This window comes from Helianthus annuus, chromosome 14 (genome assembly GCF_002127325.2).
Source record: "Helianthus annuus cultivar XRQ/B chromosome 14, HanXRQr2.0-SUNRISE, whole genome shotgun sequence".
Lineage (NCBI taxonomy): Eukaryota > Viridiplantae > Streptophyta > Magnoliopsida > Asterales > Asteraceae > Helianthus > Helianthus annuus.
Genome location: NC_035446.2, coordinates 70653542 through 70676140, shown reverse-complemented (window position 1 = coordinate 70676140; position 22599 = coordinate 70653542).

The following is a 22599-nucleotide window of genomic DNA, read 5'->3' as shown; positions in this document are numbered from 1 at the left end:
CTTTCAGAATGTTTCAAACCTTCGATTTCCGACACATCAATTTCAATCAACTTGAACACATTTCTCAATTTTCCAACATTCACGTTCTCCAATGGAAAATCACGATCCGAATACAACTTATCAGATCCTGCCATCTTGTACATCACAAGATTAGGTTCTTCACTTAAGTTGTTTTTGGATTTTGATTTCAGAATATATTTATCCAAAAAGCATTCATCATCCTCAGTAGTGTCACTGTCGGTTTTTAAAACATTTTCAACCATGCTTTTCACAACTTGAGATTGAACACTATCTTCATCAGATGATGAAATGAATGTGACATCAATTGTGTCTGGAAGTTTAACTTCATTTTCTTCTTCATCATTAACCAATCCAGACTTTTTCTTTGAAAAATTATTTAACACTGGCAGTGGAACTTGATGATACCCAACCCCAGTTCCATCCGAGTATACATCTTCGCCTGCTTTGTTCTTCCCAATTGGTTTAGGAACGATATGTTGAAGAAGAAAACTTGCGGAGTTGTAACTGTTGAGTTTCAACTGGATGCGTTCATTTTCAATTTTAGCTTCTTGAAACTGAAGCTTCAACTTAGTAATCTCATCCAATTGTTCGTTGATTTGCTCTTCTTTTACCCTAAGAACTCCTGACAGTTGCACATTTTCTTTGTTTGTTTTACCATTTCTTTCATCAGAATCTTTTACCGTTCGTTTTAGCTTCTCAAAATTTTCTGAGAGTTGACGATTTTCATGAATTAACTTTTCGTTTTCTTTGCTAATTCTTTCTACGTCAATTTTATCATTTTTGATTTTCTCAGTTAATTCTTTTAATCGTTCATTTGAAGCTTTTAATATTTTGTCACAGTTTAAGATCTGATCTTCAACATCTCCGACTCTTCCTGTCAGTTCTTCGGTCGTTTTACTGCTGAGGTAAGCAAGTGTACTACAAACTTTGCAGTCTTTCATGCAATTTTTGCAGTCACTCTCATTCTTTGCTTTCTTACCTGACTCATTGGTTGCATCATTCGGACTGACCTTGCTTTTAGACTCAGTTCCAGAACTAGAAACTACCTCTAACTCTTTCACTGCAAGCACTTTGTCAGCCATCTTCTTCAAATTTTCTGCAGTGAATTCTTTTGACGTGTCAATAATTCCGTCATCAACTTTCTTTGGCTGCGGCTCCTTCTCTTTTTCTTTTTCCTTTTTCTTTTTCTTCTTCTTTTACTTCAGCTTCTCCTCCTCCCCACCACATTCTCTGTCTGGCTTCTTCTTCTTCAGCAATTTGCTCGGTGAGAGTTTCAACACTGACAGAATCTGGATCAACAGCTATGTTTCCTTTGGGATCTAGATAACATTCTCTATCAGCATCCCATCTATTCGCCCTTTTTGCTTCTTTCCATGTATGGTAAATCTTACTCTTCATGTTTTGAGCTACCATCTTTCTATTGATGTATTTCACTTCTTCTGTTCTGGTATCTTTGAAAGGAATAATCTTTGTCATAAACGCATAGCCCACTGCGTCTTCTTCTGGTAGCAGTTCACTCCAATCGAAACCCTCGTCATCATGAATAACAGCAAGCGCTCTTGATTTTTCTTTGGGGTTATCTTCTAGCTGTTTCATTCTGGGCGGTTCAGATTTGTTTTGATGATAGATTGCTCTTTTGTAATAATCCTCTCTGAATGGATTTGTAGTATCATCAGCAGATGCGTTTCGGCATTCACGTTTAAAATGTCCCTTTTGTTTACATTTGAAACACGTGACCTTTGATTTATCAAAACCAAGTTTTGTGGAAGGTCCACCAATAGAATGTCTGCCTGTAATCTCCATGAACCTTTGTGCTCTCTTGACCGCACTAGCCATACACCATCTGATATCGATCAACTCCATCTCTTCTGGGTCGATCTGGTCATAGTCCTCCTTGGTGAGGTTAGTGTTTCCAATCTTGCCCACAACAAGGCTCTCGTATGATTCTAAGACAGATGCTAAAAACCCCATTTGCTGCTTTGCGGATTCTTCACTGAAATTTTGAGCATTCTCTAGATCCACAACAATGTTACATTAAAACAGATTCTTTGGAACTGATTGCCTTGGAGCAGTTGATGATGATCCTCCATGACAACCACTGCTTGAACTTTCTTGATTTGACGTGTTAGAACTTTCTGCTGAGAAAGCTGTCTTGGGGGACACAGTCTTCGGGATCATACTTCCTCGATAATACAACTCAACATTCTGCTGATATTAGGAATGATTGACTTTGTTTGATTTCTTAATCTCCAACTCATGACTCTCCAATCTTTCGATTAACAGATTAACCGTCAGATCCTCCGACTTTATTGTGTTCTTCAGCGTCAAAGCAAAGTACTGCCAGTCTTTCTCATCCGGCAACGAGTCAAACAGTTTGTCAACCAATTCTTCTTGAGTATATATGATTCCGTGTCTTGCAAGTTCCATCTTCAAATGTCCAAATCTTTTGATCATCTTTGACACGGGTTCATTTTTCAAACATCCAAACAAATCGAATTCTTTTCTTAACAACTTCTTTTTGTTTTTAACTATCTCGGCACTACCCACACATTTCACTCTCAGTTTCTCCCATAGATCTTTCGAATTTGTGTACTCAATCAACGAAATTATGTCATCTCTCACGGACTGGTGAAGTAAAGCAATGCACTTTTGTTCAGCAACAAAACTTTCTACTTCATTATCTGCTATATTTTCATAATCAGCTCTTCCCATATTGAAACCATTCTTCATGCTTTTCCAACTTGGATATGCAAAATATTTTAGCCATTCTTCAAACCTTTTAGCCCATCTATTGTATTCTTCAATTGCCATCAGTTTGGGCGGTTTGTTGTATGTGCCATAAGCACTCTCTACACTTAAAGCATCAGAAAGGGTTTTCTTTGTATTCTGACTTGGAGCATTTTTATTTGTGTTACTTGATGTATCATCTCCTATGCTTCCCGTAAAAGCAAAAGCGTCACTGAACGGATTCAGAAAATCATCCATCTTCAAGTACCTGTAACAGTCAACAAACACTTAGAAAATTTCAAAAATGTTAAACAATTTCAAACGAAATGACTTCCAAGCGAAATAGCTCAAACGAAATGATCCTCAAGCGAAACGAAGCTTTCATGCAAAATGCTAATTTGGTGCGAAATGGTAGTCTTCCAAGCGAAATGACTATTTCGTGCGAAATAGTCAAATGAAATCACACTCTTCAAGCGAAATAGACACTTTCCAAGCGAAATAGCTGCTTTCGTACGAAATGAATGTTGATTTCGTACGAAATGACGTTCTGGAGGGTGATTTCGTGCGAAATAACGTTTCTGATGTTGATTTCGTGTGAAATGAGGTTCTTCAATGTTGATTTCATGCGAAATGAAAGATTGATCTTCAATGTTGAGGTTCTTCAATGTTGATTTCGTGTGAAATAAGCTGACGTCACCCGGTCGGCCACATTTTTGTCCAATTGATCTAGTTTTTGGTCGATTTTAGGTCCAATTCTTTCAAGGATTCGTTAAAACAGTGTTTTACGTGATATATGTGAAATTTAGTACATTTTAACCGTTAAATCTCGTTTAATTTTGAAAAGAATGAGTAGAAGTGAGAAAATCTGATGAAAACAAGCTGAATCGGTATGAACTCTTCGTCCTGAGCTCTGATACCACTTGTTGGTGTAGGATCGAGGTCTGACCCGAATGAGTCGTTCAGAGGTGTTCTACTATGTTTCAGGTGCGGAAAACAAGGAACAAAGCTAGGAAAAGCTGATTCTTCACTTAATCTACTGATTGTATTGATATGACAACGATTACAGCTCAATCTTCACACCGGCAGCACTTTGGCGTGGAATACAAGGCAACCTTATGTGATTTCGCCTATGTGACTGTTGGTGCACTTGTGTCTGTACTTTGTCTGTATTTTGTAATGATATAAAACGATGTCTTTTGTTAGTCTTGTTTACGTCTTTTGTTGGTTTGTGTATGTGTTTCAATGTAAGTTTGACCAAGTCAACCATCCTCCTGGTTTGACTTGGCCAAACAGTTAACACATGGATTGTAAGTTTGTTGTGTCGAAGGATGTCATCGAAGGATTGTTTATATCCTTCGATGAGCTCGAAAGATAACCTTCGATGGATGTAGATGGACCTCGAAGGATATACCATCCTTCGAGGTATATGTGGATCCTTCGGTAGGTATCTGGTCGATAGATGATCTTTCGGTCAGTCTTTCTGATCCTTCGATCAGACTAACTGTTATGGGTATATATAGTCATGTAATGTGTTCACTTCATTGTGTGAGTGAACTTAGTCTTGTAGAGAGCGTATTTTCAGTTTGGTCAAGGGCTGTAACCGTGTCCACTGAAATACAAGAGAAAACTTTGATATCTCGTGTGTCTACCTTTCTCTTTGTAGCTTGTGTTCTCATATAAACTACCGGTTTGCATTCTAGCTTGGATTCCGCACTTGCTAGTGTGTTAAACATAACAAGGATAAGGTTTAACCTCGACCTCCGGGGGACCTACAAGTGGTATCAGAGCCGTGGCTCTTTTCCTTGTTAAAAACCGAGTTTATACAAGACTTTGGAGTGTTTGGACAAAACTCACATGGTTTAGCACCCGTTTTTAGTGTTTTTCTTGGATTTCTTGACGTAAAAACGTGTTCTAAACTAACCGGGTGTGTTAAAGGACGGGCTGGGTAACTTAAAACTTGTTTTTAAGAAGGTTGGTAATTTCCGGCCAAAATTCCGGCTTACTCCGGTGACCGGATTCTGGATAAGAACCTTCCTTTTTAGGCAATATTTTATTAGTCAAATCTGAGTTGGTAGAAAGCATGTTCTGAACATACCTTCTGCCGAAAGTTGTCTACCAACCAATCACCTTTTCACCAACCTGTCAACTTTTGTCAAACTGTGTCAGCTGCGTCAGTACAGTTCGAAAGATATCCTTCGAAGTTGAAAGATCATCTTTCGATCAAAGGAGGTTCGATAGATAACCATCCTTCGAACATCCTTCGAAGTCTGTGGTTTATCCTTCGAACCAAGGAATCTTTTCGAAGGATATATATTTCGATCTACAGTTATTATTCGAAAGATAAGGATCCTTCGATTGAAGAATCTTTCGAAATCATTGTTCGAAATTCAGCAGTGATCTTTCGAACACTGTTGATCCTTCGAACAAGGTTTGATCTTTCGATCCTAGTCTGTTTGAGTTTAACAGTTTGTGTTTTTCAGGTCTTTCGATCAAGGATCTTTCGGCTGTCTGTTCTCATTCAAGATATTAACATAGTTTGTGAAAATTAAATTTTAAAAAAGGGGAAAACTTGTTTTTCAAATTTTAAATCAATTTTCACTTAATATATTAATTCTTATAAAATGGGAACAAATGGTCAGTGGGATCCAACCGCGTGGACTACAACAACTTTGACTCCACAATCATCAGCTACGCAATCATCAGCCACGCAATCTGCGTCAGATTTCAACAAAACTGCATGGATGCAGGCTATTGCCCCACCTCAAGCTGCAATGATAACTGCAAATCAATGGGCATTGGTCACAAATCAAAGCAGCAGCATTCAAGCAATGATGCAGAACGACAGTGAAACTGGTACAAGCACAAAACCGCCAAAGCTAAATCACATCAATGATTGGGGATGGTGGAAAGAAAGGCTGAGAACTTATGTTCAGGGGCAAGGTCAAGATCTATGGATGTGCTTCTTCACCCCATTTGAAAATGATTTGGAAGTTGCAGGATCTAATCCAGAAACTTACAGCACTATGTCTGATGATGATAAGAAGAAATTTGAGTTAGAAAAGAAAGCATTCATGATTCTCACACAAGCTCTTCACAGAGACATTTATCACCAGTTTGTTTACTGTACGACTACTAAAAGCTTGTGGGATATGCTCACGTTACGATGTGAAGGAAATGCTCAATCTAGAAAGATCAAACAAGAATTACTGAAGAAAGAGTTTGAAGGATTCACGTGTATGGAGAATGAGACTTTGGCAGAGTTATCTACAAGGTTCCATCACTTGTTGAGCGAGATGTTTGCTTTTAGAGTCACTACCACTCCACAAGAAATGGTGAAGAGATTTGTTGATAGCTTACCATCAAAGTGGAGCAGTTTTCTTGAAATTCTCAAAGAAAATGGTGTTCTAGATACAATCACCGTTTATGAGTTAATTCAAAGATTGGAGAACAAGGATGTAGAAGAAAAGCTTAAAGCAAAAAGAACACTAACTCCTCAAAATCCAGAGATGTATTATGGGATTGCAGGAGGTATCAATGGAGAAAAACCAGCCTCTCAACACGCGAAGCTTCAAACAGCTTTCATGTCAAACACTGGACCTTCCACAACAAATTAGTTTGATCCTTCAGCATACACGATGATGTATTCAAGACCAGATTCTTCTTCTCAACAACAGTATGTACAACCGACAGCTCAGCAATTCACACCACCGCCTTTCTTAGACCCAAACAGAGCTCAGCAGCAACAACCACAACAGTAAGGGTTTTATGGAAGCTCTTCAAACGTTCAAGCCACTTCCAATCCGAACACAGTCAGATTAGACACTTCCAACTTTTCCAAAGTCACTGTTGAAATAGCCAAGGAGCATATGGAGATGTTGAATACCTTGGTTAGTGCTTATTGTGGATTAGTCGCAGGTCAGATTGGGAATATCAATCTAACCAATGAAGATTATCAGCAAGTGGATAAAGAAGAGTTTGAAATGATGGATATCAAATGGGCTCTTGCTAGTGCAATTCGAAGAGCAAAGGAGTTTATGGAAAGGACGGGGAGAACCAACTTGGAAAGCAACAACAACACCAAGTATGGTTTTGATAAGAATGCTGTCACTTGCTTTAATTGTGGTGAAAAGGGTCACTTCAAGCGGGAGTGTCAGAAGCCACCTAAGCAAGGAAATCAGAATCCATTCAGGAATCAAGGACAACCACAACAGCAACAGAACAACAATTCTGTCAGATCAATAGTTCCTGTTGGAGGAAATGCATCTGGAACCACAAACACTAATCCCCACAGAGGATTGGTTGTTCAAGCTGATGAAATCTGCAACCGGAACCTTCAGCTCGGAGAAGGAGGAAATGGTGGAACAGCATGTTATGCTAAAGTGATTGAGAAGGTTATAGAACCCGTGTCTGCTGGTGAATCTTCAGAAGATGAAGATAGTTCGGGTTATAGTGGGAGCATGGATGGAGAATCACTTGATGCTGGTGATTTATCAAGTGATGCTTTAGATTTGGAAGTTGATGAGCTTTTGGCTGAAGCTGAAGCATTATGCAAGAGGAGATCTATTCTCTGCCAGAAATCTGCTGGAACTTCCGAGAAGCTTGCTCAGTTTTTCTCTGAAGATGGATCTTTTTCTTTTCATACAGCTTTTATGGCTCACGTAGAAGGTCAAACTTCTCAGGTATGTGATACTAATTCTGATTCTATTTCTGTTCCTATTGAATGTGCAAAGTGTTTAAAATATGCAGAAAAGGAAAGTCAGTTTGAAATCACACACAAACACAATCAAGAATTGATTGTAGATCTTTCTAAAGCAACCGAAGCTAACTTGTTTTTAACCAGAAATGAAAAGGAATTTAAAGCAACAATTGCGTCATTAAGACATGATGTTTCAGAATTACAAAAGGCAGTTTTGCGAAAACAACATGCTAACAATAATCTTATTGACACAATTGAAAAGCAAATGGTAGAGTTAGCAACAGCTCGATGTGAATGTGAGACAATCAAGCAGAAATTGGAAAGCTATTCCAATTCCCGCTATGTATTGGATCACATCATTGACGTTCAAAAGAAAAAGGGGGATGCAAAATGTATTGGATTCAAATCATGTCCTCCTCCAATGAATCACAATTACTCCAAATTGCCTGATGACGAGGATATGCCCCGTTTTGAACCTACTGTGCCACTCGGTCTAGATGACTTTGCAGCAGGCCTCGGGTTTACAACTGGTACATCATCCTCGGGTCAATCAGAATCTGAGAACGTGACAGATACATCGTGTGTTAAGGAACAGAGTCCTCCCATTATTGAGGATGCTGATTCTTCGGATGATGAATCTGAAGAAACTGTGAAACAACAGTCTAACTCGGTTACAACAGATATTCCTATCGAGAATCACATTCTGTGTGATCCACCAGTGAAACCGAGTAAGACTGAAATATCAAAAGCAATGGAGTCCCTTGTAGTTAGCCCTGAAGGGAATAACTTGTTGTACACGCTCAAAGGAGATAGCAAAATCTACTCTAACAAAGATTTTCCAATTAAAAATGTAAATCAAGATTTAATTGAGCAAATTTTTGAAGGATGCACTGATAAGTTTTTGGGGAACAAAAGTGGCAAAGTTACCGTCACTCAATGTGATCCAATTCCGTGTGAACAAATTAGAAAACAATACGGAAACCAAAAATTACCAATTGAGCGAAAACAACAAGTCAACTCCGGAAAGGGTAAGGTACAGGGAAAGAAGGCTCAGAACAAGAATGTTCAAGCACCTAAAGTTCAGCAGCCTAAGACTGAACAACCAAAGGTTCAACAACCTAAAGTTGAACAGTCTAAGGCTACTCAACCTAAGGCTGCACAACCTAAAATTCAACAATCAAGGGTTGAGCAACCTAAGGTTCAACCACAAAAGGTGCAAAACAAAAGAGCTCCTGTTAAGAAACAAGAACCAAAAATGAACATTGTTGGATCCACTGGTTCAGACAAACTTGAAACATTTCAGGATAAATCTAACGTTGATTTTGTAAAACAAGTTAGAATTTTAAAACGAAATGATCAGAATAATTACACCCAACACACCAACGGATGTGATTTAGGTCCTAGTACGTCTAGATCACAAAGTTCATTGTCTGGTTTTTCGTCTGGTCATCAACATGTTTCTCCGAGGTTTGTAGAGCGGAGAACGTGCTTTGAATGTGGCACAATTGGGCATATTGTAAGATATTGCCCATACCTGCAAAAGCTGAAGTCAAAAACGAGTGCTCCCCAAGAAATCAATTACCAAAAACGACCAGTTTCCCCGAAACAAGACCCACGTATCTTGAAAGAAAGGGAAAAGAAGTTAAAGCAAAAGAATCAAAAGGTAATTGAAAATGCCTTAAAATCAGAGGTCAAAGAAGAAAAACCTGTACAAGCAAAACCTGAAACTGTAAAACCAGTAAATGCTAAAACAATAAATTCAAATACTGGTAAACGACAAACAGCTTGGAAGCAAAAGCAGGTAATTCAATCAGGGGGAGCACCACAGGTTCTTTTTCCTAATCATCAAGTGATTGAAATCACCTTCCTTGATGATCAAGGACGACCCAAGTCCACAAAGGCTTGGGTCCCCCTCTCAAAATGATAAGTTAGTTGCATGTGCAAGCGGCTCCAGGAGGAACTATTAATAGTCATTGGATTGTTGATAGTGGGGCTTCCAGGCACATGACGGGCGACTATCGTGTTCTTTTCGATGTGTGAAGTATAAGAGGAGGATATGTTGCGTTTGCTGGAGACAAAGGAGGGTATATCACCGGCGAGGGAATGATCTCAAATGGAGTTGTGAGTTTCGACAAAATCAATTATGTGCAACAGTTGGATCACAATCTCCTGAGTGTTTCTCAGATCTGCGACAAGAAGTTCACCGTGCATTTTGATGATGCTGGTTGCTATGTGCTGAAGCCAGGATTCAAGATTCCCGAAGAATGGATTCTCTTATCAGCACCAAGAATTAATGATTTGTATGTCCTCGATATGAGCCAAGCAATAACTAAGTCCAAACAAGTTACTTTCTTTATTTCAAAAGCCACTGAAAAGGAGACGATCTCTTGGCACAGACGGATGGGTCATATTCACCTCAGAAAAATGAATCACCTTGTCAAAAACAATCTGGTGAGAGGTGTCAATGTGAAGAATTTTCAACTTCAAGATGTCTGTGTGCCGTGTCAGAAAGGGAAGCAGATCAAGAAATCACATCCATTGAAGAAGGTTAACACTGTAAACATGCCGCTCGAACGTCTGCATATGGACCTTTTCGGCCCAGTCAAACACAAGAGTGTGCACGGGGAGGTTTTCTGCTTGGTAGTCACTGATGACTATTCAAGATTTTCATGGGTTGACTTCATGGTCCACAAGAGCGAGACTCCAGAAATTCTAAAGAATTTGATCATCTTGTTGGAAAATCTTTATAATCTAAAGGTGAGGCGAATTCGAAGCGAGAACGGAACCGAGTTCAAAAACAGGGTTATGGATGAATTTTGCACTGCAAAAGGAATCATTCATGAATACAGCTCTCGGTACACGCCACAACAAAACGGAGTCGCTGAAAGAAAGAACAGAACCTTAATTGAGACTGCAAGAACCATGTTGGTGGAGTCTCAGCTTCCAGTTCGATTCTGGACTGAAGCTGTTGCCTCGGCTTGCTACACGTTAAACAGGGTTCTCACAGTGAAAAGACATGGCAAAACGTGCTTCGCACTCCTACACAAGAAGACTCCTGACTTGGAATATCTAGAACCTTTTGGTGCACCATGTACCATGATTGAGCCTGACGGGAAGTTTGGTGCCAAAGCTATCGAAGGTTACTTCCTTGGGTATGCTACTCCTAATCTGCGAGTATGGAACCTGACTACCAAGAAGATTGAAGAATGGGGTGAAGTGAGAGTTCAAAGATATTCTAATCCACCGAAGCCTTCTGGAGATCCATGGATGTTCGATTATGATGGTCTTTTCGACTCATTTAATCTGCCGACATTTGATGATGACATTGCAATTGCTCAAATGTTGTCTGAAAGCGAGAATGCGACTGGCTCTCAGTTAGCTCGCCCAATCATTGTTGACTCACAAGCATCTTCTTCTGTCAACAATCTCGTTTCAAATGAGGTGTTTAATGATGCTGTTGACTACAATTTTTCATCGGAAGATGAGGAGTATGTTGATGCAAATGATGGTGAAGCACCGCGTCCGGTTCAAGGTACTTCAGAAGCAACGGATCCAGTGTCTGCGCCAATTGTCCAAGAAGAAAATGCATCATCTTCTACAACTCAACAGCTTCAGAATGATATCGGGAATTAAAATATCAATAACTTGAGGTCAAATGTTGAAATTCCTGCAGTTTCTGAAACCCGAATTCATAACATTCATCCTCAGCAGAATATTATAGGTGATGTTCTCAGTGGTGTAAGGACAAGGAATCAAATCAGAAATAACGAAAATGCTGGCTTGTATGCTGAGATACGAGAATCGGGACAACAAAATGATTGGTCTTTCGCCTGCTATGTTAGCCAAGAAGAGCCTAGATCTTGGAAGGAGGCATTGAAAGATGATTCCTGGGTGGAAGCCATGCAAGAAGAACTTCAGCAGTTCGAGAAGTTGGGCGTATGGAAATTGGTTGATAGGCCCGACAACTACAAGAAGATCGGAACTCGTTGGGTGTTTAAGTGCAAGAAGGACGACTGTGGGATTGTTGTCCGAAACAAAGCAAGGTTAGTTGTTCAAGGCTTCAGTCAGATAGAAGGTATTGACTACAATGAAGTGTATGCACCTGTTGCACGTCTGGAGGCTATTAGAATCTTTCTAGCCTACGCATCCTTCAAGAAATTCAAGGTGTACCAGATGGATGTTAAAAGTGCTTTTCTTCACGGAGTAGTCGAAGAGGAAGTATATGTCGAGCAACCACCGGGGTTTGAAGATCCATTACATCCTGACAGAGTTTTACTGCTTAACAAGGCATTATATGGTCTTCATCAAGCACCCCGAGCCTGGTATGAGACACTGTCTACCTACCTGCTGAACAACGGGTTTAGACGGGGTTTGATCGATTGTACCCTCTTCATCAAAGAAAAAGGTGAAGATCTTCTGTTGGTACAAGTGTATGTCGATGACATTATCTTTGGTTCTACTGATGATAAGTTATGTAAGGAATCTGAAAAGGTGATGCAAGATCGATTCGAGATGAGTGCGATGGGTGAAATGACGTTCTTCTTGGGTTTGCAAGTTAATCAGTCCGAATCTGGAATTTTTATCCATCAAACCAAGTACGTCGGAGACATCTTGAGCCGGTTCCAGATGTCCGATTCGAAGCCAATTTCTACTCCTCTTCCGCAGAATCACGGGATTACTCCGGATGAAAAAGGGGAAGCTGTGGACTCTTCACTTTATCCTGCTATGATTGGATCCTTAATGTATCTCACCGCTTCAAGACCCGACATTATGTATCCAACATGCCTTCTCGCTAGATACCAAGCGAATCCGAAGGTCTCTCACTATGCTGCTGTCAAAAGGATTTTTCGTTATCTGAAGGGTTGCCCTGACACCAGGTTATGGTACCATAAGGATGATAACTTCGATCTCAAGGCTTACAGTGATTCTGATTTCGGTGGCTGCAAGAAAGATGGCAAATCAACTACAGCAGGATGTCAGTTCTTAGGCAATCGCCTGGTCACTTGGCAGTGCAAGAAGCAGACATGTGTGGCTACGTCTACATGTGAAGCGGAATACATTGCTGCGTCTAGTTGCTGCTCCTAGGTTCTATGGATCCAACAACAGATGCGGGACTACGGTTTTGAATTCCTAACTACTCCTATTTATGTTGATAATGAAGCTGCTTTACAGATCACTAGAAATCTTGTACAGCACTCAAAAACGAAGCACATCGATATTAAATATCACTTCATACGTGATTGCTTTTAAAAGCGACTTATCGATGTGGTTCACATTCATACCGATCACCAACGTGCCGAACTTTTTACCAAAGCATTTGATAAATCAAGATTCGATTATTTACTTTTGGTAAACGGCATAAAGGTGAAGCAAGAGTAACCGACATCGGGAAATCGTTTTTGTAAATATTTTTCTAAAACCAAAATCCAAAAATATGTTTTTACTTTATTTTATTTTTGAATTTTAGGGGGAGAAAGTTTCAAGAAAAATACAAAAACATTGAAAAACCACAAAAATACAAAAATATGTCTTTAATTTATTTACTTTCTGCATTTAAGGGGGAGAAAATTCAGAAAAACACAAAAACAATAGAAAACCAAAAATGAGTTTCTTGGTAATATAAGAGAAAATGATATTACATCAGAGGTCGGTCGAAACATGTTTCTAGAAATCAAAAGAAAGGAAAATGATAAGTAGCTTTACTAATGATGTACCGGTAGACTCACGATCATTTTAAAGTATGCAGGAGATATAAACATAACGAACTGAAAACCACGTGGGAACCGCTCATTGGCATATGGTCTTGGTACCGAAATTTCGTTTGATAGATTGCCGAGGTTCTGAGATATTCGGGGTTTATGTTGTTTATCATCTGGGTATCATGGTTGTTTCTATAAAAGACAAAGTCTAGTTCGTCCATGATACCATACATACGTGTACATATCTCATACTGCATTCGACCTCAATAAGTGATAAACAATCACATGTCCAATCAAAATAAGTGATAATATATCACATTTATCCGGGAGTCAAGTTCGTCTCTCTGCTGTACGGAAGTACTGACCTGTTCACGGACTTGCTCCTATGCCCTCATGCATATGAAAATCAAGTTCCTCATCAATAAGTGATTCTATCACATAGGGCTTGTTTTCAAATCAAATAAGTGACTTGTTCACATTTTATATACGTTAAAAACGGATGATAAATGGTATACTCCCCAGTAAGATGAACTCTCGTGCATACCTTGATACGGGAATGTGTGGTGAGTGGATGAACACCGGTCGGTAAGTATAAATCATACCTTAAATGTATCTCAATGTATTATGATTACACTTGATCGCTGAGTTTAAGTGGATAACAATATCGGTAATTGTGGTAGAATACTTATCCGCTTCTGTAAAAGAATCTTAAAAGGAAATGTGTTTTGACAAAAGACCGCGAACTGATATGATTCTCTTCGCCAGAAACTCGCAAAAATATTATTGTGTTTGTACATATTTATTTACTGCTTAACTTTTATTGTCTTATTTTAAACAGTTTTGTCGTTTGGTGCATATCAGCACGACATTAGCGGTGATGTCGTTTGATAACATTCAAAGGATATTAAAATTGTTGTCTTTTATTTTATCAAAATCCAAAAAGAATTTCAATTTAATCTTATTTTTGATTAACTGATGTTGGTGCTCGATCCGATACCTGGCAAGCCGAAGTACTTCATAAAACTGACCTTTGCAGAACTTCATAACGGGCAATTTTTCAAAACGGTCGTTTCTGAAAACTGTTAAGAATTTGAAGGGTTTGAGTTGCAAATTCCCAAAATCCAAAGTGTTGGTGAAAATCTGATCCTTCGAGGAAGCAATGGCCCTCGAAAGATCAGATGGTCAATGAAAGTCAATCCTCATGGTCGAAAGATAAATTGGTCAACGAAGGATTTGACCAATTTGATCTTTCAAGCTGATCAGACTTTTCGAAAGATGGATTAGGTCGAAAGATATCCTTCGAGGATCCCCACAAATATCTGGTATCCTTCGACCCAGATCCACAAATATCTGGTATCTTTCGATCCAGATCTGGATCCTTCGACCCAAAGTCTTATCTTTCGAAACACCTTTTCATCTTTCGAAAGGTCTTTGATCCTTCGAGACGGTTCAAGTTTCGAGGTCAGAGTATAAAAGTGGTCATCTTCTTCATTTAAACATAACATTTCAAAATTCATCACTCAAAAATCCTCTGATCATACCGAAACTCTGCCAAAATCAAAACAAGTTAAGATATCAGGATTTCTATAACATTCACGGTAGGATAATCCTAATACTCTTAACAAACAACAACACGAACACTTCATTTGATCATGTGATGTTATCCTTCTTGTTCTTGTTTTCATGTTTATGAAAATGATGAATGAAATGTGATTTATATGTAATATGATAATGTTGCAAATATGTTAGTGTTAGGTTTTTTTGATGATCAGAAGGTTTTTAATATGGATGGTAGTTCTCGATGTCAAGGGTTTTGGGCTTGGGATTAACCATAGTTATGTTTTGGGATTTGGGTTTAAATCGGACTCAGAAGTAATGCATTTAACACTAAGATGTTGATGTTTTAAATGGTTTTGATGTTGTTGTTTTTAACTGGTATGAAACATATTTGAAAACCACTTAAAACTGTCACCGGAAATCAAACTTAAAACAATCACCGGAAAATCATCCGATGAACAGTGTCGCCGGAAATCAACACGAAGGATGATGGTTTCTAACCTCGAAAGATGGACTGCATATTATCCTTCGAAATGAGACTCGAAGGATACAAGGCTTTTCGAAGGATTCATCCTTCGATTGATCAGATCTTTCGATTGACCAAAACATCTTTCAAAATTAATGATCTTTAGAAAGATGATCCTTCGATAAGGCATTTCATCCTTCGAAGAAAATGACATCTTTCGATCAGATTGTCATCCTTCGAGCCAAGTGTCAATCCTTCGATGTCTAAATGGCATCCTTCGAGGAAACAACACTTAGAAATTTTTCAAGAAATTGAAATTTTTCCTAAGTGTGAAATCCTTGATGACTGTTTGACAACTTTCTCATTACGTGTCTTTGTTTTTCTTGAACAGAAATGGCACCGAAAGTGAAGAAGGAACGGGCAAAACCATCTAAGAGAGAAAAGTCCGAAGTTGAATTAATGTCCGAGCCAAGACACAACATGGCCGCGTATCTGCAACCGGAAGGCAAAGTTAGTCCGGAATTCAATGGGATAATGGAGAATCTTCACCGGGCACGAATCAACTACGCCATTACTACTCAACACACCGCTTACCAGTCTCAGATCAAGAAACAGTGGATAATCAAGAAGCGATAAGAGGATTTGTTACTGAGAAACCCGTGGTGATCACCGAGAACACCATCAGAGCGCGTTTGCAATTGGGAGATCAACCAGAAGATTCGACTTCTGTTGATTTACAGTGTCAGCGTGGTTTATTGATGAGGCTATGTTACTCTGATAATGTGCTAGCAAATAAGATAAACAAAGGGTCTATGCCGTTACGATACAAGTTCTTATTGCATATTCTTATTCACTGCCTGAGCAACAAACGGTCTGGATACGATCTGTCGCCGATTGAATTGACGGAATTGTTTACGGCTTTAATTCTGAATAAGCCGTTCAACATATCACGTTACATCTTCGACAATCTGAAAGAGAATGCTCGCGGGCCACTTCCATCAGCAAATCAACGGACGTCAACCAAGTTTTGGTTATACCCAAGATTCTTGCAAATGATGATCGATGATCAGATTCCGGATCTTCCCAAAGTTGAAGCAGATGTTCTTCCAGTTAATCCGATGAACGAGCGTACACTGCTGATCTTCAAGTCTATGTCTAAGTACAAGGAATCCGATCCAGTGAGAAAGCTTATTGGTCACCTCGATGTTCCGACCTACGAGGCACCACAGAACAACAAGTGGCGTCGAGATGCAAGTGATTCTGATGATGAAGAGCCAAGGTTAATTGCATTAGCTAACACACAACTCGGGGCTAAGCACGGAATTAAAGCATCGAGCAGGAAGTCTGCTGGAAGTTCCAGTGCGGCAGCACATGTTGAAGTTGATGTGAATGTTGCTGTAGAAGAAGTCCAAGGAGTGTTCATCGATTCTGATGTCCGTAGTGATATTGGTGGTACTGTAGTTGGAGATATAGGTGGTAGTGCAGGTGGTGATGGTGGTACTGAAAGTCGGTCAGGCGATGATACGACCGACAAAGGTAAAGGAAAGGTGGACGAGCCAAGGAAGTTGGTGAATGAAAGCAGTTCGTCTTCTGATGATGAAGGAGGTTCTGGTGATGATGATTCGTCTTCTGAGGATGATAATCCTCCTCCTCCAGGGATGCGAAAGGCTTATGATCAGCGTGGGAATTTTCGTGGTTTTGAACGTATAGAGAAACCGGTTAGAACCGCAGAATCTGACAAAGATGAGGATTATATCCCTGCTGCACCTGGTTTGATTAGAAAGAGGAAAGCAAGAAGACAGGGTGTTCGTGCTTCATAGAAATCAAAGGAAACTGCTGGTGATGCCCCTATACCTGTTTCTATCCAGCATTCAACGCCTCCAGAGCATCAGCTACCACCTGTCAGTGATCAATTGACTACATCAGAGATGCTGGAGCTGGTCTCTTCTCCTCAGACGTCTTCTGGGACACGCACGGCGACTGTTGATCAACAGCCGCCTGCAACTCCCGTCTCAGGTACACACGTACGTCCTCCTCTTGTTATTACTGGTCCAACAGGTACTTCCGGTCCATCTGTTCAGTCTGGCTCCTCAGGACCTGAGCCTTCACGGCCGACTCTAGCAGAAACATTGTCTAGTTTGTCTAAAGCTGAGAAAATTCACTTCCTGCTCGAACAAATCAGTGAATTGGGTAACTTAGTTGTTCGGAATACTAGAAAGATTGAAGAGTATCGTGTACAGCAAACACAGGATGTGGTGGCACACAATAAGCTAGTCTCTATCGTTGATGCTCAGAATCTTAAGATAAAAGAACAAGCTCTAGAGATTGAAAGGCTGAAAGAAGCAAACAGGGCTCGTGATAGGGAAGTTGAGATAATGAAAGGGCATAGCACTGTGTTAGAGCATGAGGCAAAAGTGTTAAAGCAGAAGCATAAAGAGCTGTCTGAGCGCTATAAAAATCGTGATGATCGCTTAATAGAAGCCTTCAAGCCTGTTCATGCAAACTTCAAGAAAATTAATCACAAAGTAGGTACGCTTTGGAATGAAAGGTGCAACGCTTTAGGCATCGTTCCCTCAAAGCGTGGCGATGACAAAGACGATGATGAAGCAAATCCTGATCAACCAGCTGCCTCAGGTTCCGGTGCAACTGCATCCGGTGCTGCAGGTGGGTCTGGTACGTCTCAAGATGCTCCTACTGCTCCTCCAACAGCTACTACTGGTCCTTCTGAGCAGACTGAAACGTTGGAAGCTTCGGCAGGACTTGAACATGTTAGTCTTGAACCGGAATCGTTTGCCGATCTCCCTAAATCCTCAATTGTTCATCAGTATCATCCAGTCACGGGTGAACTATTAGAAGAGGGAGAACACGTTACAGAGATGTCTGATGAACGTGTTTTAGCTCTGAAGGAATTGGATGAAGTTGATGTGAATATGATCGATGCTACTCCGTTAGTTCTGGACGAAACCGATTTCTCTACGATTGAAGAAATCTTCATCGGTTCGGATCCGGAACGTCCTGTTTATGTTGGTCAAGATAATGCGGAGTTTAATGCTCTTGATGATGGGTATGTGGCGGAAAAGACAGCAGAATTTTCTAATCTTTCTTCAGATTCTCCTACAGCTCAAGAAAACCGTGAGAAGATCGTGAACGAATGGCGAGCGGATTTCCTAGCTAGGAATCCTCCTCCGCTCCCTCCGTTGGATCAGGTCAACTACATGAATCTGGAAAAGAATTCGGCTCGGGGTCGTATTATTAGCTGGATGTTCATCAAGGAGCTTCATTGCATGGTTGTGAAGCGAGAATGCGGCCTTCAGTACTTCAGGACTCTTCTCAGCATTCTTTCACTTCCTTATTATGATGTTGCTGTTTTGGCTCAGCTGAAGGTTATTAATCGAGTCGAAGAAAAGATGGTGGATCTGTTCGCCAAGAAGATCAGGTTGGAACGAAGAAGGGGTTGGAAGGATCCGCTATACAAGCCGCAGTTTCCTCGATACGAGCAGATAAGGTTTACGCTTGATCCAGACACAAATACTGCTCGTTATCGTTTGGTTTATGATCCTCCGAAGTTGATGAAGAAGATACCGTTGTTGAAAATGAAGACAGATTTTCTGGGTAACTTTCGTTGCTGGGTCTATGATGCAGATACTGGAGAAGCGGTGATCCTATTCCAAGACAGTCAGGAGAACTTTCGAATAATAGATCCGATGTGGATTACTAACATGTCCAGGTCGGATATTATTGTTCTTAAGGATCACGAGATCAACTACTTGGTTAGGGATCGGGAACAAGCAATGAAGTTTCAGAAGATGGCATTGTATTGCTTCAACCTACTTGTGAATGCGGGAAGTGCATGGTCAACGCATCACTTGACGGTTGAAAGGACGTCAGAGACGTGAAGACACGAAGATCGAGACAAAGCTACAGCCAAGGGGGAGTTTGTTGGTGCACTTGTGTCTGTACTTTGTCTGTATTTTGTAATGATATAAAACGATGTCTTTTGTTAGTCTTGTTTACGTCTTTTGTTGGTTTGTGTATGTGTTTCAATGTAAGTTTGACCAAGTCAACCATCCTCCTGGTTTGACTTGGCCAAACAGTTAACACATGGATTGTAAGTTTGTTGTGTCGAAGGATGTCATCGAAGGATTGTTTATATCCTTCGATGAGCTCGAAAGATAACCTTCGATGGATGTAGATGGACCTCGAAGGATATACCATCCTTCGAGGTATATGTGGATCCTTCGGTAGGTATCTGGTCGATAGATGATCTTTCGGTCAGTCTTTCTGATCCTTCGACCAGACTAACTGTTATGGGTATATATAGTCATGTAATGTGTTCACTTCATTGTGTGAGTGAACTTAGTCTTGTAGAGAGCGTATTTTCAGTTTGGTCAAGGGCTGTAACCGTGTCCACTGAAATACAAGAGAAAACTTTGATATCTCGTGTGTCTACCTTTCTCTTTGTAGCTTGTGTTCTCATATAAACTACCGGTTTGCATTCTAGCTTGGATTCCGCACTTGCTAGTGTGTTAAACATAACAAGGATAAGGTTTAACCTCGACCTCCGGGGGACCTACAGTGACCCTATATATAGGGTTGATGATTTCGCTCCAAGGACCCCATGTCCACATGAGCGAAATCAGCTCCTGTCCTAATAAGCGAAATCATCAGACTAAGACCATATAAGCGAAATCATGACCTAAGACATATACATTTTCCTATTTTCTCGTAAAACGTGACCTAAGACATATACATTCTACTCCCCCTAAATACCAAAACAAGTAAAAAATCGACAAACCATTGCAGATTGTTTCTCATCTTCATCCGCAACAGTACCTTCATCAACGCCAATAATGCCATCCGACACCGAAAGAAGCTTCATACCGTTTAGTTTTAAAAGATATTTTAAACGTGTTTTGTCAAAAGCTTTGGTATGTAAATCAGCTTTCTGTTCGTCAGTGTGGATTTTCTCTATTCGAATCAACTTCTTCTCGAAGCAATCTCGGATGAAGTGATGTCGAATTTCTATATGTTTAGTTTTAGCGTGATGTACTGGATTCTTTGTTATATTTATTGCGGCCTCATTATCAACAAAAAGAGGTGTGTTAAGAAACTGCAAACCGTAGTCGCGCATCTGTTGTTGTATCCACAGGATCTGAGAGCAGCAACTGCTAGTAGACACGTACTCCGCTTCACATGTAGATAGCGCCACTGACGTTTGTTTCTTACACTGCCAGGTAACCAAGCGAGGTCCAAAGAACTGGCATCCTGCAGTTGTTGATTTTGCATTGACTTTGCAGCATCCGAAATCTGAGTCGGAATACCCTTCGAGCGTAAAGTTGCCTTTTCTAGGATACCACAACCCCAATGTAGGAGTTCCTTTCATGTAGCGTAATATCCTCTTCACAATAATCATGTGCGACGCTCTCGGGTTAGATTGATATCTTACTGCGAGGCACGTTGGGTACATGATATCAGGACGTGAAGCAGTTAGGTACATCAATGAACCTATCATGGATCAATAAAACGTCTCATCAGCCCTGTCTCCGGTGAGATCTGGGTGAATCCCATGATTTGTTACTAAAGGGGTAGCAGCTGGAGTAGAACTTGACATCCCAAATTTCTCTAGAATATCATGCACGTACTTCGTCTGGTGAATGAAAATTCCCTCAGGTAGTTGTTCAACTTATAGTCCCAAAAAGAATTTCATCTCCCCCATTGATGACATTTCAAATTTTTGCTTCATCACTGATACGAAATCTTTGCATAGATTCTCATTCGTTGACCCAAAAATTATATCATCCACATAAATCTGTACGATCAGAAGATATCCGTCGACCTCTTTAGTGAAGAGAGTGGCATCCACTTTTCCACGAATGAAACTGTTGGCTAGTAGGTGTTGAGACAAAGTCTCATACCAAGCTCTCGGGGCCTGGTGTAAACCATACAGCGCTTTATCCAATAAGTAGACTTTGTTCTTGTGGATCGGATCGGTGAAGCCCGGCGGTTGACCGACATAACCTCCTCTTTAACCTTCCCATAAAGAAACGCCGATTTTACATCTAGCTGATATACTTTGAAGTTCTTCCAAGATGCAAATGCCAGGAAAATTCTGATTGCTTCTAGTCATGCCACAGGAGCATAGACTTCTGTAAAATCAATCCCCTCCTGTTGACTAAAGCCCTGGACAACGAGTCGAGCCTTGTTTCGTACAACAACTCCTCGATCATCTCGCTTACACTAAAATACCCATTTTGTATTGATTTTCCTTTGACCATCCGGCAAATCCACAAGCTTCCACACTCCTAACTTTTCAAACTGACTTAACTCTTCTTGCATCGCAATGACCCAAGAGTCTTCAGTAAGCGCCTCTTTGTAAGTTCGCGGTTCGATCTGCGAAATGAAACAACTCAATGAAAATTCAGTTTGTAAAGGTGCTACTGTAGAGTAAAAACATGTAAGCCCTTGGTCAATTTGGCGTCTCGTGCGAACTCCCGATTGCAACTCTCCAATGATCAGCTCCTCTGGATGGTATGAAAGGGTTCGTGGCATTACTTCACTTGGAATATCCACATTGCCTTCCAGATTAGTAACATTCTGATTTGCACCTTGTTCACCAATTTGGTTTGTTTGACTTGAGAACTGGATCTGCTCCCCCTCAGAATCTGAATCACCATGATCAAATACTGGCATGTTCTCAGCTTCTTGATTATCATTCTCTGCCGACTGATTACCAGGAGCAACTTCAACTGATTTGCACCTTGTTCACCAATTTGGTTTGTTTGACTTGAGAACTGGATCTGCTCCCCCTCAGAATCTGAATCACCATGATCAAATATTGGCATGTTCTCAGCTTCTTGATTATCATTCTCTGCCGACTGATTTCCAGGAGCAACTTCAACTTGTTGGACATCATCATGTTCACCAGCATTACTAGGACCTACTTCATCGTCATTTGAAGTTTCCCGTGGTCATCTAGAATACTCAGCTGGAAACCTTTGCTGTGACTCGTACTCACGCAGAATATCCAACTCATCAAAGAAATCTTCTTCTTCCTCTGATTCTTCCCTCATGTCAAACGAATCCCACAACTTGTCATAATAATAACGCCATGAATCTCCTGGAGTCTGCAGCGGCATTGTATAACCTTGACATTCAACATTTGCAGCTTCAATAATCTGCTTCTCACTTGGAACGAAGACACGTCGTATAGGGCTTGCATAACCAACAAATATACCCTGAATACACTTCGGACCAAACTTTCCATGAGGCTCTATAACAGTACAGGGTGACCCGAACGGTTCTAGATACTTCAAATTCGGTTTGCGGTTATTGATCAACTCAAAGCATGTTTTGTTGAACTTTTTGACACTGAGAACTCTGTTGAGCGTATAGCATGCGGCGGAAACAGCTTCTGCCCAAAAATTTATCGGTAA